Here is a 15056-nt window from a genome sequence, read left to right as displayed (position 1 = left end):
CGGTTTGTTATTAATATTACGAGCTTTATTTATGATTCTCGAAATCGAATAGGATTTTGTATTTTGGGGGTCGCCAATTTTCAATTGAATAAGGTGGCGAGTTATATTCTTGCTCGTGTAATATAGTATATTACCATGTTTATAATATTATGATGACTGTTAATGTACGAGGATTGAAATTATTGGTCTCACTTTCCTCTATTGTTTGAATAGTTTATATGGTTTGATTGTTTGTTAGAGGACTACAGCCTGTGCTCAGGTCGATTCGGGATATAAGGTGTCATACACAATTTACTAAGGATAAGATTTTGTTAAGGCGCGTTTTTTTTTTTTTTTTTTGGGTAGTTGTTACAAATCGGAAGAAGGTATTTGGAGTGGATTAGTCAGGGAACTATCATTCAGCTTGAATTGCTTTCTCGGGATGTTTAAGGAACACATGTTAAGGGTTCCATTTTAGTTTGTTTCCCACTTCCAATGGGGTATCTCGAATTGTTGTAGCATCTCCGAGGATCTTTAGTATTCCCCCAGAACTTATAATAGTGCACACTTTACAACACATGAGCCTATGATTCCTTCATAGATTTCGCTTGCATATTTATACTAGTACTCAGTTTATCCAAACATCTGGCCTGACTTTTCCTTGTTCTCACTTGGTTATTAAGGCTATAAAAGTTTAAAGTTCAAGTTTCGGTTACGGATAGTATAGTTTTCCTCATCCGTGTTTCGTCATTGGGGTACTAGGGTTTGTTCCGTGTACGGGATCACTTCTTTATCTAGAAGAGGCAGTATAACAGTTCTATTTCTATATATAACCTTCATTTGAACTCAATTAACTAGTCCATACAGACTATTACACAATGACTCCTCACTTCCACCGAGAGTACATCGATAGGGAATAGCTAGTTATTTAGGTTAAGAGGGTAGTTTTTCGAGTAATATGGTTAGTATTTATAGTCTTACTTTTGGTGGTTTCTATAGTATACAGAATTGTTATTTTACTAGACGGTATATTTTCCAAGGTAATAACTTGTAGGAACGAAACGTGTATCAGTGTCCGTAATAAATAAACTAAAGTATATTAGGCATTACTAAGAACGTACCTGTTACTACATTTGTTCTATCCGGTTTATTCACAATACTTGACCCCTGGTCGAGTTGGACGTCGATGTCGGTCCTTGCCTTTGTCTTCCCATCGCAATTGGGTTCAATCTAGGGCAGTCTTTCTTGATGTGCTTCACACTACCACACTTATAACAGGCATTACGGTTTATTATGGGTTGGTTTTGGTAGACTGGTTGTTGTCGTGTTGGTTGCGGTTGGGGTAGTTGTGAGTCCTGGAGTTGGGTTGGTGGATTTATAGTATTCATAACGGTTCTACAATTTCGGGCATAGTGTCCCACCTTCCCACATTTGTGACACACATTGGTCCAACATTCACCAACATGATGATAACCACATTTTCCACATCTAGGCAAAGGCCCGTTATACTTATCTTGCTTCACATCGGAACTGATCATAGAGTAATTTTGTATTGCAGGGTGCGCACATTTATTCTCTTGTCTTTCTTGTATTCCCGCTCCATAATTGATTCGTTTTGTACCGGATGATTCCCCGGACATTCTTAACGCACCATTTCTAATCAAATCAGAAGTTACAATGCCGGCTTGTAACACGGCATTTTCGAAAGTTACAGGGCCAGTTGAATTAACCAAACTCCTGACTTCGGGGGCTAAACCCCAAATGTAGCGTTCAGTACATTTAGATTCTGGAATAACTAACCATAGGACTAGACGAGCCAGTTCATTAAAGCGATGGGTATACTCCAAGTGATCTGCACCCTTCATTTCTAGATTCCAAAGTTCTTGCTCGAATTTCTGAATTTCGTTTATCGGACAAAAGTGTTTTATCATAAGATTTTTAAGTTCTGTCCAAGACATACGATTGGTTGCCTCTTTTCCTCGAATTTGCACAACAGTATTCCACCACACTAGCGCGTGGTCTACAAATGTAGAAGTAGCAAATTTGACAATACAATTTGGTGGACAGTTAGTGATATTAATGATGGATTCAGTTTTTTTGATCCACTTTACCAGTCCATTTGGTCCTTCAGTACCGCTAAATTCCATAGGTTTACATAGCATTAAGTTCTTAAGTTGATATCTGTTTTGCGGGGGATTTTGATTGTTACAATTATTGTTCAAGTTCGGTGGGAGATTATCATTATTGAAAGTAATATTGGTATTCAACGGGGGAGTATTAGTTGTGATAGTATCAGTATTTATCGGGGGAGCATTTGTGGTTGTATTAGTATTTGTCGGGGGATTAGTATTTACGGCCGCGTTAGCGTTCGGCACTTGATTTGTATTCATAGTTGTATGGATACCAGCAGCGAATTGTGCTGCTATTGTCGGAAGTACTGTATGTAGTTGTCGAGCGATCATCTGAGCTATATCTGCCTCAGACAACGTGTTTACTTTCTTCGGGGCCATTCTATAACAATAACCGGTTATCCCACAATTAACAAAATTCACATACGCTAATGATCTCAAAAGGAATTACAATAACAAGTAATCAGGTATTTCAATTAACACGTATATATCACACGGGTTTGTTCTCGAGTTTGAATACTAAGGATAGTACGTAAAATTGGCCTAACAACAGCCAAAGTTTGCATATATATTAAAAGTTGTCATCTCATGACAAGAAATTTTAATCCAATAGGGGTCAATGTTTGTATTAAAAATGCCCAAATCGTCCTCTATATTAGCATAGCGCACCACCATATGCTTGTATGGAGTATCAGAAGCTATACACGACAATACCGTACTATCCTTATCTATCAAAGCACGCGTTATAACAATTATAAATAGTTCACAACTTGTACGACAATTGTTCCGATACGATCCCATTATTAGGAAGCTGTTATTGTTCGGTCTCTCCTGTAGGTAGATATTTGCTCGTTATGAGTTTAATCAGTACGTTATAATGGAAATGCACGTGAATATTCCACCTGACTTCTGAATGTTTGTTAACTATAATCGTAAAATGTATTCTTTCGCCAGGTCATTCGGTTTTCGTAGGCATGTCGGACTTAATAAAAGTAGTAGTTTACTGATTGGAGGTAAGTAGGTTCCATTCCAGTCGGGGCACGTCATCATTTCGTGATTATGGGGTTTTCATTTTATAATAATCGATTGAAATCGCGTAATATATGAGAGGTTGAAGGTTGTCGAACATAGATGATTCGAAGAGTTTGCTAGTTAAGGAGGTTCATTAGAATTAGTTATACTGGTGATATGTAAAGGAAATTATTATTATTAATATTTCTTTTTGAAATATAATCAATACATTATATGTACTGGTAGTCACGGTCTGTTTATAGAATTAGGGATTCAATAAAGTAGTTATTATATTTATAATTCACTAAGTTGGATTCATCACTAAGTATTTCCCCTAGGGATGGTGTTTGTTTTTCAAACAACAGAAATCGAAGGATGACCAGAAAATAGTTTAGTTTAGTGTCAAAGAAACGAGTACATAAAATAAAGGTTAGACCCATGCTGAGAGGTATTAGATGTATATATATATATTCTTGAAATCATTGTCTATAGAACATGCCTCCAACGGTTCTTTCCCGGGCCTTGCATATTAAGTCCCTTAGTGGTTTCGCATATCACCAGATTTAGTTTGAACTTGTTGAAGCATTCTCATATTCTCACTTACAAGCAACACCGGTTCTTTAGTTGTCATAAGGCTACCCGATCTCGATATCCTTCGATGCAATCGTTAATCAGAAGAAAACGTTTTTCGGTAGCTTAGATCATCGTAAAGGATATTATTAATTAATACCGAAATTAAATATTTTATTTGTTACGAACAGGTATAATATTAATTATATAAAAAAAATATATAATGTAAATTTTGATACGATATAATTTTAATCATAATAGGAATTAATATTGATTATAACCGAATATAATATTTGTTACAATAAGATTTAATATCATCGGTAGTACGGTACGTACACGTATCCCTATACTTCGTTTCAGATAATCACGTATGCACCTTACATATATACTCATAATCACCTTTATACACGTATGTTGCCATTTTTACCTATCAGTATGTTCCGCGACTTCTTCCCGAATTCCCTCGTACAAGCAAGTCTGTTATTACTTTCCGGACCATAATAACTCACTTGCCCTTCGAGTTCATCCCGGCATCCATCAGTATCTATCGTTACTCATTATTAACTTTCCAAGTGATAATCGATCCTACGGTTATATTATAGGTATCCTATGGGATAACCTAATTCTTTATAACCAATGGCTCTGATACCAACTTCTGTCACACCCCGTTAAGCGATTTGCGAAAGCGTAAAACGGAAATGCAACAGATACAACTGATATCAAATACATTGTTAATAAAGTAACATTACTAACTAATTTACAATATATTACATCGTTCTAATCTCTTTTACAAACTAGGTGATACAATCAAACCGGTTCTTCAATTACTTTACTTCTAACTCAAATGCCCACGACATCAATCATCAGTCAGACACGTAACGCACAGGAAATTACTTCTCATATCTGATTACCTGAAAAGCATGTTAAAACAGGTCAACTACGAATAGTTGTTGAGTTTCATAAGTTTAACGAAATCAGTTCTGCGTACCACACAGTCATAGTTTGTATGTATGCGCGTATGTAAAAATATGTATTTACGTTTGTATAAATATGTACAGCCATATCCTTGTGTGTGCATATGCACACATGTAAGTTTATAATATGAATTCGAAATTTCGGTAAAATCGTGATTGTTTGTTCGTACTACCTGTTTCCAATTTCCGTGTTTAACCAACCACTGTGGACCCCCTTCCTCCACAAAGGTTCCACATAAACTCAACCACTGTGGCCCCCCTTCCGCCCACAACGGTTCCGCGTTAACCTCAACCTCTGTGGTCCCCCTTCCACCCACAATGATTCCACGTAAACTCAAACATTAAATAGTGTACACGCAAATAATTAGTATATTCTACACATAGTATTTCCTACGGCTAATCACATAGCATGTATATAGACATATATAAACATATAGTAATTATCACGTATCACCAAATACTGTGGCTCCCCATCCTCCCACAATACGCATAATCACATTATTTTCTTAACACTCATGTCATAATCAAGTTAGTTCCTTTAATAAGTTGCAGCAGAACTTGGCTCATAGGCCATACTCAACTTTTGTTTATAAGTTGCAGCAGAACTTGGCTCATAGGCCGTACTCAACTTTAGTTTATAAGTTGCAGCAGAACTTGTCTTATAGGCCATACTCAACTTTAGTTTAGTAAGTTGCAGCAGAACTTGGCTAATAGGCCATACTCAACTTTAGTTTATAAGTTGCAGCAGACCTTGGCTCATAGACCATACTCAACTTTAGTTTAGTACTATTGTGGCCCCCCTTCCGCCCACAATAGCCTCATAATCATCACAGACCACGTTATCCCCATGGCCATTACAGACCACGTTGTCTCCCAAATTAGTTATGTTTAACATTACATAACGTGTTTGTATAAACATGCTGTCAAGTGTAATTTCATTATGTTTTGCAATTCGTATTATCTCCACTCAATATATCAATCAACGATAATAATCATCTTTCATCAGCACGTAGTCAATCATTATGTTTGTAGGGACTTTTCATATATAAATGTTCAGATAATTTATATCCTGAACCGTTTTCAGATAAATAACGTGTATAAACATGCTTTCCACCCAAAAAATTCGTAAAATAGTTTAAAGAGTGGAGTCATGAAACTCACGGTTTTGTAGGCACTCAGTGCGAGATCAGCACGGGGTTCGTTACCTTTGCTATCACTTAGTCCCTATAGTCCATATTATAATAATATTAAGATTTTAATATTATTATAATCTCAGTACTAAACTGGGTTGTATAACTAATCTGGGTATAACTGGAACGCCCAGAAAGTGACAATAGGCTTAGGTTGTGATGTTGTTCAATGTCTAATACTTAAAACCGAACTTGGCTCAGATTCCCGTTTTCCCAGCTGGGCCAAGTTGTTTGTTTACGCGTTCAGAAAACGGTTCTGGGAAAATAAGCTTGGGTAAATGTATTGGTTAATAAAATGATTAAGTTATAAAGAAGGATCACATACTGGGGTACCGGATTAGCCTCGGGGCCCGTTTCCGTTTATTCAGTTTGATTTAAGAAGAAATGCGCACAATCTATCCGGATTGTCCAGGTTTTTCGGATTGTCCAGGTTTTTCATAGAAAAGTTCTTTTTACTTAATTAGTCCAAAAATATGATTTTTGATCACTCTTGGTGTTTTGATATTCCCGCAGGTTCGTTAGTCGCGAACTTGCCGGTTTTCATAAAAAACTGAATTTGTTTAATCTTTAAATTAGCATAATTAATTAACCGTTAATCATTAAATTATGAAAATTTAGCCAGTTATAATTAAAATATGTAGATTTTTATAAAAATATTTCTGGAATTATTTACTGATTTAATAATTTATAAAAATTCATTTTATAAGCTATATTTCGCCTGAAAATCGTCTGTTTATCCCAAACAATTTCCAAAAATTCCACAAAAATTCCTGAATACTCAAATCATGTCCCAAAACAACCTATATCAATTCCAGAATGTAAAAAGCTTGTTCAATATTCTTTTCGGCCCAAATTCGGCTATAAGAATTCGCATGAACGCATATGTACAAAACACCTTTAGACTTCTCAAAATGATTTCAAAATTCATATTTGATCAAAATACATCAAATCTGAGTTTCCAGAAAAATTTTATAATTTTTGAAGTAATTTAGATATTTTTCCCAAATAAATATCCCAATTCGGTAATAAATCCGCCAAATATTCTCAGATGGTCAAAATATTACCAAATTTAAAAAGGGACTTATTGACATGGTCCCTGATGTTTCTGCAAAATTTCAAGGCCTAAAAATATGCACATCACAACTTTAACCTAAACAGCCCGTAATCGAGTAAATCGGTATTACCTTTGCGATTTTGGTTCGTTTTCGCTCTCTTAATCCAATTTTCGGGTTCTTGTGCTTCTATATAAGCTAGGTACAGGTCCTATATCACAAACCAAGCAATTTTTCATCAACATAACAGCCCTTAACTTAGGGTTTCGGCTAGTGCACAAAAATGAACTTTTGAACCGTAGAAACGCCGTTTCAAACCTTTAATCCGTGTTTATGGCCAAAAAAACTATCAAACCAGGTTCCTCACCATATGTATGTTTAAAACATGTTTATGAACCATTTTTAGGGTTTTTACATGGTTAGGAATGATTTTTGGCAATCAAGACATGTTTATATGTTGTTAAACGAGTTTAAACAAGCTGAAAATCGATTATTTAAGACCTCTTTACCTTGTTTCTTGCTGGTTTTGGTAGGAGAAGAAGAGTTCCAGAAGTTGAATGTGGAAAATTGTGTGAAAATATCTAAAATCTAGTTTATATGTGATAGGAAAATAAAGGGGTAAATGTCTTCTTTGGCGGGCTGGGCTCGTTGGGTCCCCTTTTGGGCCCGTTTGGCACACTTTTCTCGATTTACGTGCCCGAACGTGAAATGCCGAGTCCAAATTTATTTTGGGTTCGTTTTTTGGCGACAAAAATATATCGGGTGCAACAAACGGAGCGAAAACGAGTGTTTTTCGGCTAGTTTTGTGTAAAACTATAAAAACATAATATATGTTTGTAAAAATCAAAAATATTTTCACGGATCGCTTAAAACATTTCCAATAAGTGTTTGGTAAGTCTTTTTCGGCTTAACGGATGATACAATGCTTGGTTTGTAACTATCTTTCGCGTTTAAATCTATAGCGGGTAGTTAAACGAGCATGTTTTCGTTTAACTTGTTGGCTATCGAACTAAGGCCATATTACTAATATTTTAGCTTGCATAGATCGTATATCACTTATAGATGGCACCTCGGGATATCCGGACCATAACCAGACCCGTTTTGTTATTTGTTTGTTCGTTACGTAATAAGCGGTTAAACGCTTATTCGAGTTTGTAAGTACTAAGGTGTACTCGGTTTTTCCACGGATGTTACAAATCTGAGGTTGAGAAGACCTCAGATGCACCAAAACAGGGGGAAAATATTAATGATGAACAGCAAGCCGCACCATAAATTAGTTATATGATGATTCAGAAGTTGAGGGGGAGAGTATGGAGGATGAAGAGAATGAAGAAGAAAAGAAAATGAGGAAAGAAAAGGGAAAGGGGGTTGCACTTACAGACGATGACTTAAACCCTCTGCCTCAACACACAGCTCAGTCTGACGGTATTTTGTTTAAAGATAATATAGTTTATCAAGACATGGCTGAAGCTGAATTAGTAAAAATAGCTATTGAACTGATGAATGAAGAGTTGGAAGCCTTTAAGAGAGAACAAATGATTGAAGAAGAGGAGGAGATTCCTCAGGAAGTCATAGAGGCTTTAATTGATATGAAGGAGAAGGAAGATGAAGAGAACAGGAAATTAACAAAAGCTGATAAAGCTATCAAGGCAACAATTGATGCTCTTAAACAGAATGTAAATGATGATACACAAGAGAATATATCAGCTGAACAACATGTGGTTGAGCCTGAAGTGGCTGAAGAGCCTGCAAGAAAAGAACAACAAACAAATACAGAGCCAATGATAGTTGAACTGGAAGAGGGTGAAGAAAATCAGAATGAACTGGGAATGGAACCAGTGATTCATGAAGAAGAGGAAGCCATTGAAATCTCTACAAGCACAATGGTTAAATTGATTATAATGAAGGATCTCACAATGATCCTGAATAATCCAGAAAGACATCATCCTGAGATAGTCATGGCAGCAAGGAAGGCTCAAAAAGATTTCATAAATCTGAGCAAAGAAGGAACAGAACCCGAAACTGTTGAACCAACTGAGCCGATTATTCAAGAAGTCATTGATAATTCTAAAGAGATACAAATTGATGATCCTGTTACTGAAAAGTCAGAATCAGTTGATGAGGAGATTATAATGGAGGGGCCAGAAGGTGAAGTAGCTCAACAGAATTCTCCCACTCAGTCCAAATCAAATGTGAAAAGGAAAGATATATCTGAAATTGAAACACCAAAACACAAAAGACAAAAATCAGTTAAGAAGATGGTGTACAAGTTAAGGATGGAAAAGCTTGAAGAGAAGATAGAAGAGCTCAATCCACACAAAATGATGAACCAATGACTGAGGCTCTTCACAATCTTGATGAAGTAGTTGATTTGGATGTTGAGGATGAAGATGAATAAATGATGAAGAAAGATGAAAAGAAAGATGAAATTGAGGTAGAGGTGAAGGAAACTGAAAGGAGTCACAAAGATGGAGGATATTATGAATCATTGAAAGCAAAACACAAAGATATCAAATTTCTTCAACTATATGGATACAGCTACAACTTCTTCATAGATCTGTCTCATGAAGAATTGAAAAGAAGAATTGAACAGATCAAAGTCTCTCACAAAGACCAAGAAAGTCATGAAAGATATGAAAGAGAGCAAAAGTTGAAAATGAGATTACAGAGGGAAAGGGATGAAGCTGAAAGAAAAAATCAAGAATTGAAGAAGTGGTTTGAGGACCCTCAGAGGGTAGACATGTTGAAAAGAATTGTGATGGAGAAAGGAATGACTGAAGAACAATTTCAGAACATGCCTCTTGCTGAACTAATGGAAATATATAACAGAGAGCAGAGGATGTATCTGGAAACACAAAGAAAAATACAGGAAGATAGGAGGAGGGCAGAGCAAGAAGTACATGCAGAGATGATAAATACCCTCCACAAGAAGGGAGTCAAGATGTCAAAGTTATTATTACAAAATGAAGACACGATTAAAAGATGGTATGTTGAAGAAGGTTTGGATAAAGTTAAGAAGGTTGAGAAGGGAAGCTCAAGTGGAACCCTTAGGTCAGAGAGTGTGAGGCCTGTGCAGCCAAGAAGTTTGAATCTGCCCACACATCTCTACTTTGACAGAAGATCTAAGACCTTAAGGGTGGTCACAGAAGATGAAGAAGAACATCTCATCATCTTCAGAGATGATTTGAGAAATTTCACAGTAGAACAATTGACCAGGATGGCTGACCTGACTCTATATGACAATCAAGCAAGGAGTCAACCATCTGGTCAACCAAGGAATGATCTCTCAAAGTTCTTAAAGGATCAAGTAGAGAAGGGATTCCCATTCCTGCAACAAAAGAAGAGAGAGATTAAGAGCCAAACTGAAAAAGAGAAGAGGAGAAAGAGAATAAGTGAAGCTCATTTATCAGAATTATCCTTCTCTGAATCAAAGAAACAAGGAACTCAAGCAAGCAGCTCTCAACACAAAAGGAAGACTTTGAAAGAGTGCTTAGCTATGAGGCAGGTGATGCAGGAACCAAACTCAGTAGTACAACAATTTGGAAGAATCACATATTTAACATATAATCAGATTAATGATTCCACCACTCTGAGAAATGTTTCTGGAGTTCCTATTGTTGTGATTAGATATGATGAAGAACTAAGTTCATGCATCCACAAGATTTGCAAGATTTAATTGAAGCAAGATTTCCAAGTGATGCATTGGACTCAGCAGAGCTTGAAATGCTCAAACAAAGGGCTGCATATGTTAAGAGACTCAAGGAAAGAGCTGATGCAAGAAGCAGAGGAAGGAGATAAAGAAATGGAGCTAACTGAAGATTAATTTATTTTTGTTTATCTTTATTCTTTTTGTTTAATGTGTAAAAATGTTTAATGTAATGCCCATGTGGCAAAATACAGATTATGTTATGAAATGAAATGTTCTTAAATGATTTATCTACAAATCTGATACATTTGTAACTCTATGCAGGTATGTTTTAGTGCATCTGAGCTTGTTCCAATCTAGGGGGAGATTGTTGGGTCAGATTTCTTAATAAGGAAGATTGGAATCTTCTCAACCTCCTTAGAAACGGCTAAGTATGGAATACGAGCAAGCCCAGACGATCGAGCATGGTTTTTACTACTTCGAGCAAAGTTCTGAATCTTAAATGGTTGATTCTTCTAAGTGTTGAAGGCTTCGAGCAAGCTACACTTCAACGAGCAAGGGTATTCTTCTATCGAGCATGGATTGCCAATCGAGCAAACAGCTTGATCATAAAAGTTCCAGCCAAGTGTTACGAGCACAGGATGATCGAGCACATGGGGACGAGCATGGATGCAATAAGAGGATGTCACGTGAATCAAAGCAAAGACATCGAGCACAGTTCAGTTACCGAGCATGATTTACATCCGAGCATGATAAAGATTGCTGAATAAGAAAAGCTGAAGACATCAAGAAGAATGAGCTTTCTCGATGGACTTATTCGAGCAATGTTTAAACAAGTCAAGAGAAATGAAGCTTACTCGAAGAGAATATGTATTCTCCGAAAGAGAATATATTCTAAGTAAAGTATGCTCGAGGACACTCTCCGAGCACACCTTGTATAGGAAGCTTGCTCGAGCAAGGTATATACCTTACTCGAGGTCTGAAACACTTGTATTAGATTTATCTTTCATTATGTAATGTCTAGGACGTATACATGGAATGTGAGGGTCTATATATAGACATCCTAGGGTACGACTAGGAGACGGTTTTTTTTGGCATGCATACTGACAATCTTTGCAGACGAATGTCAACAGCCGCCGTCACACAAAACCCTAGACATTCCATTCACTGTTTCATTGACGTATCATTTAATATAGTGAATCTTTGTCGTTGAAATAGTCTTTACCGATTATCATTTATTTTTTTGTGTTTGATAATTCTCCACAAGCTTTCATTCTAAATCATTGAATATCCTGATTCCGCCGGGATACTCAATCGGTCTTTGAGTAATTAAGTCGGTGTGTTCTTGTCAAACCTTTGCTAAGGTTGCACCCGATAGACGGTCTGACATAGGGTTCGATAAGTTAAAGTTGAAGTGCTATAATCGTTAGAAGTTTGGCAATTTTGCCAAAGAATGTAACAAACTGAAGAAAGAGTATATCGGTCCCCGAACTTCTGATAGAAACTCAGGCAAAAGCTCAAGCATACCTGAGAAGAAGACAAAGTCTGAGGGGGATCAGGTGAAGGCCGATAGTTCACAAGAGTTGATTGTGAATGAGGGACTAGATTGGTAACAAAAACTCTTAGGGAATCAAGCTAATCTGGCCATGGTCGAACATTCTGAGCAATTCATGGATGCACGTGGTGATAATTTATCGGACGAGAGTGATCTTCTGAGTCGACAACGGAGTCTGACGACTTAAATTTGGGACAATCACTTCTAAAGTAAGCACTGAATGCGATCAGTGTTGTGAACTCAAGTGCAAACTTGGGTCAGCTTTACAACATAATGAGCAGCTTGTTGGTGAACTTTCAATGCTTAAAGAATGCCACAGACAGAAATCTAAACTTTTAGATCAATTGACTTTGAAAATCAAAAATCTGTCTGTGAGAAATCATGATTTAAAAGCAGAAGTGAATTGCAAGCTGGTTATAGTAGAACAACATTTTCAAGAAATTCTTAAATTAGTGTTACTAAACTTGAAAACGAAATTTTGGAATTGAAAAATAAAATAAACAGTTTAGGGACTCGTCCATTCTTCTGAATGAGATTATTGAAGACAATAATACTCACCAGAAAAATGGAAAAGCTGGTTTACGGTTTGTGGAAATTCCACCTCCATTTAAAAATGACTATTCGAGTATTCCTAAGGTTGTTAAAACTGAAAATGTTAAATCTGAAAAAATCTCAAAAAAACAAGAAAGCATTAAATTAAATGTTGAGGATGTTGGGTCTGTTAAACCGGTTCATGAGAAAATTCATATTAAGAGCAGTTTGGTCTTTACCGAAAATGAATTCGATGGTTCGATTGAAGAACTAAATGAACCGGAAGAAATTTTTAAGAATGAAAACATTGCTTATGAAAATCATATTTTATGTGTACCAGAAGAGTTTGAATAAGCTATTTATGGTTCAAAATCTTCCATTAGTTCTTCAAACGAGACAAAGACTTCTCGTAATGTAGAAACATCAGAAAAACCAAAAATTTCTAATGAGGATTTGATTATGTTTATAAATCCTCCAAAAGAGTCATATTTAAATCAAGGTCAAATTTTTAAACTGAAAGGACTAAGTAAAGTATTTTTAGATAAGGAAGTTCCTTTGAATTTGATTAAACCCGAATTGATTGAAATTGTCTTTAATGATGATACGTCAAAGGTAACCGAGCTTGAGAATGAATTTTTAAAATCAAAATCAACTAAATCTCAAGTGAAACCAACCATTAATTCTTTTAAGCCTATAAAGTTTGTTAAATATTCCGGATTGGAAAATGCTTCCAATACAACCAATCTGGAGTTTTACAAAAATAAAAAGGGAATTAAGAATACCGTTTCAAACTCGGTACCTGATGTGAGTCCAAAGGTTGTTAATGTTCAACCTAAGCCTATTCACACAACTCATGTTTCACCACAGAAAATTATTGATACACGTTTATGTATCAAATATGGTGAACACCGTCACGTTGCAAAGAAGTGTGGGGCTAAGGTGAATAATGTAAAACATGTAACTAAGGAACTCTGAATGTTAACATGAAACAACAATCGTTGGAGTCATACATCGACGAATCATTCATAATGTATTCGAGTGTCAGTCCTCGAAAAGTTGCTCGAATTGACCCTATTAATGTATCTAGCAGACCGTTTGAGCCTGCTCAACTGATGTGTAAGAACACCGATTCTGGTGTGATTAGGGATGGTTATTCGAAAAAGAAATCAAAGAACAAGTAATCCTCAATCATACTTAAATCAACGTTTAATGTAATCGTTTCCCCAAAAATCTCAAAAGGAGAGCCGAAAACTACGTCTTCGGCTGCCTTTTTGAACTAATCATTTTGCTTTATTTGAAGAGTTCATCCGGAACGATATCAGGAGACAAATGGATTCTATATAGAGGATGTTCTCGGCACATTACCAGCAAACTTGACCTCCTAACCAATGTTAAATAAATTCAGGGGGGGTATGTAGCATTTGCGGGTAATCATGGTGCAATGATTACGGAAGAAGGGCAAGTTTCAAACAGTCGAATAATGTTCGAAAAGGTTAATTAATGTGAAAAGGTAGATCACAACTTCCTGAGTGTATGTCAGATTTGTGACAAGAAATACACTACCCTATTCATAGACAAGGAATGTGTAATCTTTCAATCGGGATTCACAATTCCTGAAGATATGGTTGTCATGAGATCACCTCGATTGAATGATATTTATATATTAGACATGGGGCTTAATGTATCGACCACACCTTCTGAGACGTGTTTCATCTTGAAAGCAACCGAGAAATACATGATTTTCTGGCACATGCGGATGGGACACATCCACATTCGTAAGATGAACTATTTGATTGCGAACAACTTAGTGGATGGTGTGTCCCTAAAACACTTCAAACTGAACGACCATTATGTAGCTTGCATGAAGGGTAATCAGAAGAAGAAGTCTCACCCGAGGAAGACACTGAACTTGATTGATACACCACTTAAATGACTTCATATGTACTTGTTTGGTCCTATGAATTGTGCAAGTATTGCGGGAGACTCTTATTGTTTAGTGGTGAGCGATGATTACTCGAGGTACTCATGGGTTTAATTTATGAGTTCGAAAGATCAGATGCCTGTTTTGATTCAAAATTTGATCACAAAGATCGAATCACTTTACAAACATAAAGTGACACGAATTCGGAGTGATAACGGTACAGAGTTCAAGAACAACGTACTGGACTTCTTTTGTATTCATCGGGGAATACATTGGGAGTTTAGTGCACCATATGTACCACAACAGAATGGCGTGTCTGAACAGAAAATCGTACACTAATCGAGGCGGCGAGGACAATGTTGGCGGATTCAAAGCATCCGGTCCAATTCTAGAATGAAGTTGTGAATACCGTGTGGTATACGTTGAACAGAGTCCTTACAGTTAAGAAGTTCAAGAAAATGGGCTACGAACTTCTTAATAACCATAAGCCGAACCTAA

The sequence above is a fragment of the Bidens hawaiensis genome, unplaced genomic scaffold (assembly GCF_021521415.1).
Source record: "Bidens hawaiensis isolate Kalapana, Puna unplaced genomic scaffold, B.hawaiensis_p1.1 tig00003126_1, whole genome shotgun sequence".
NCBI classification, from domain to species: domain Eukaryota; kingdom Viridiplantae; phylum Streptophyta; class Magnoliopsida; order Asterales; family Asteraceae; genus Bidens; species Bidens hawaiensis.
Note: the sequence above shows the minus strand (reverse complement) of the source record.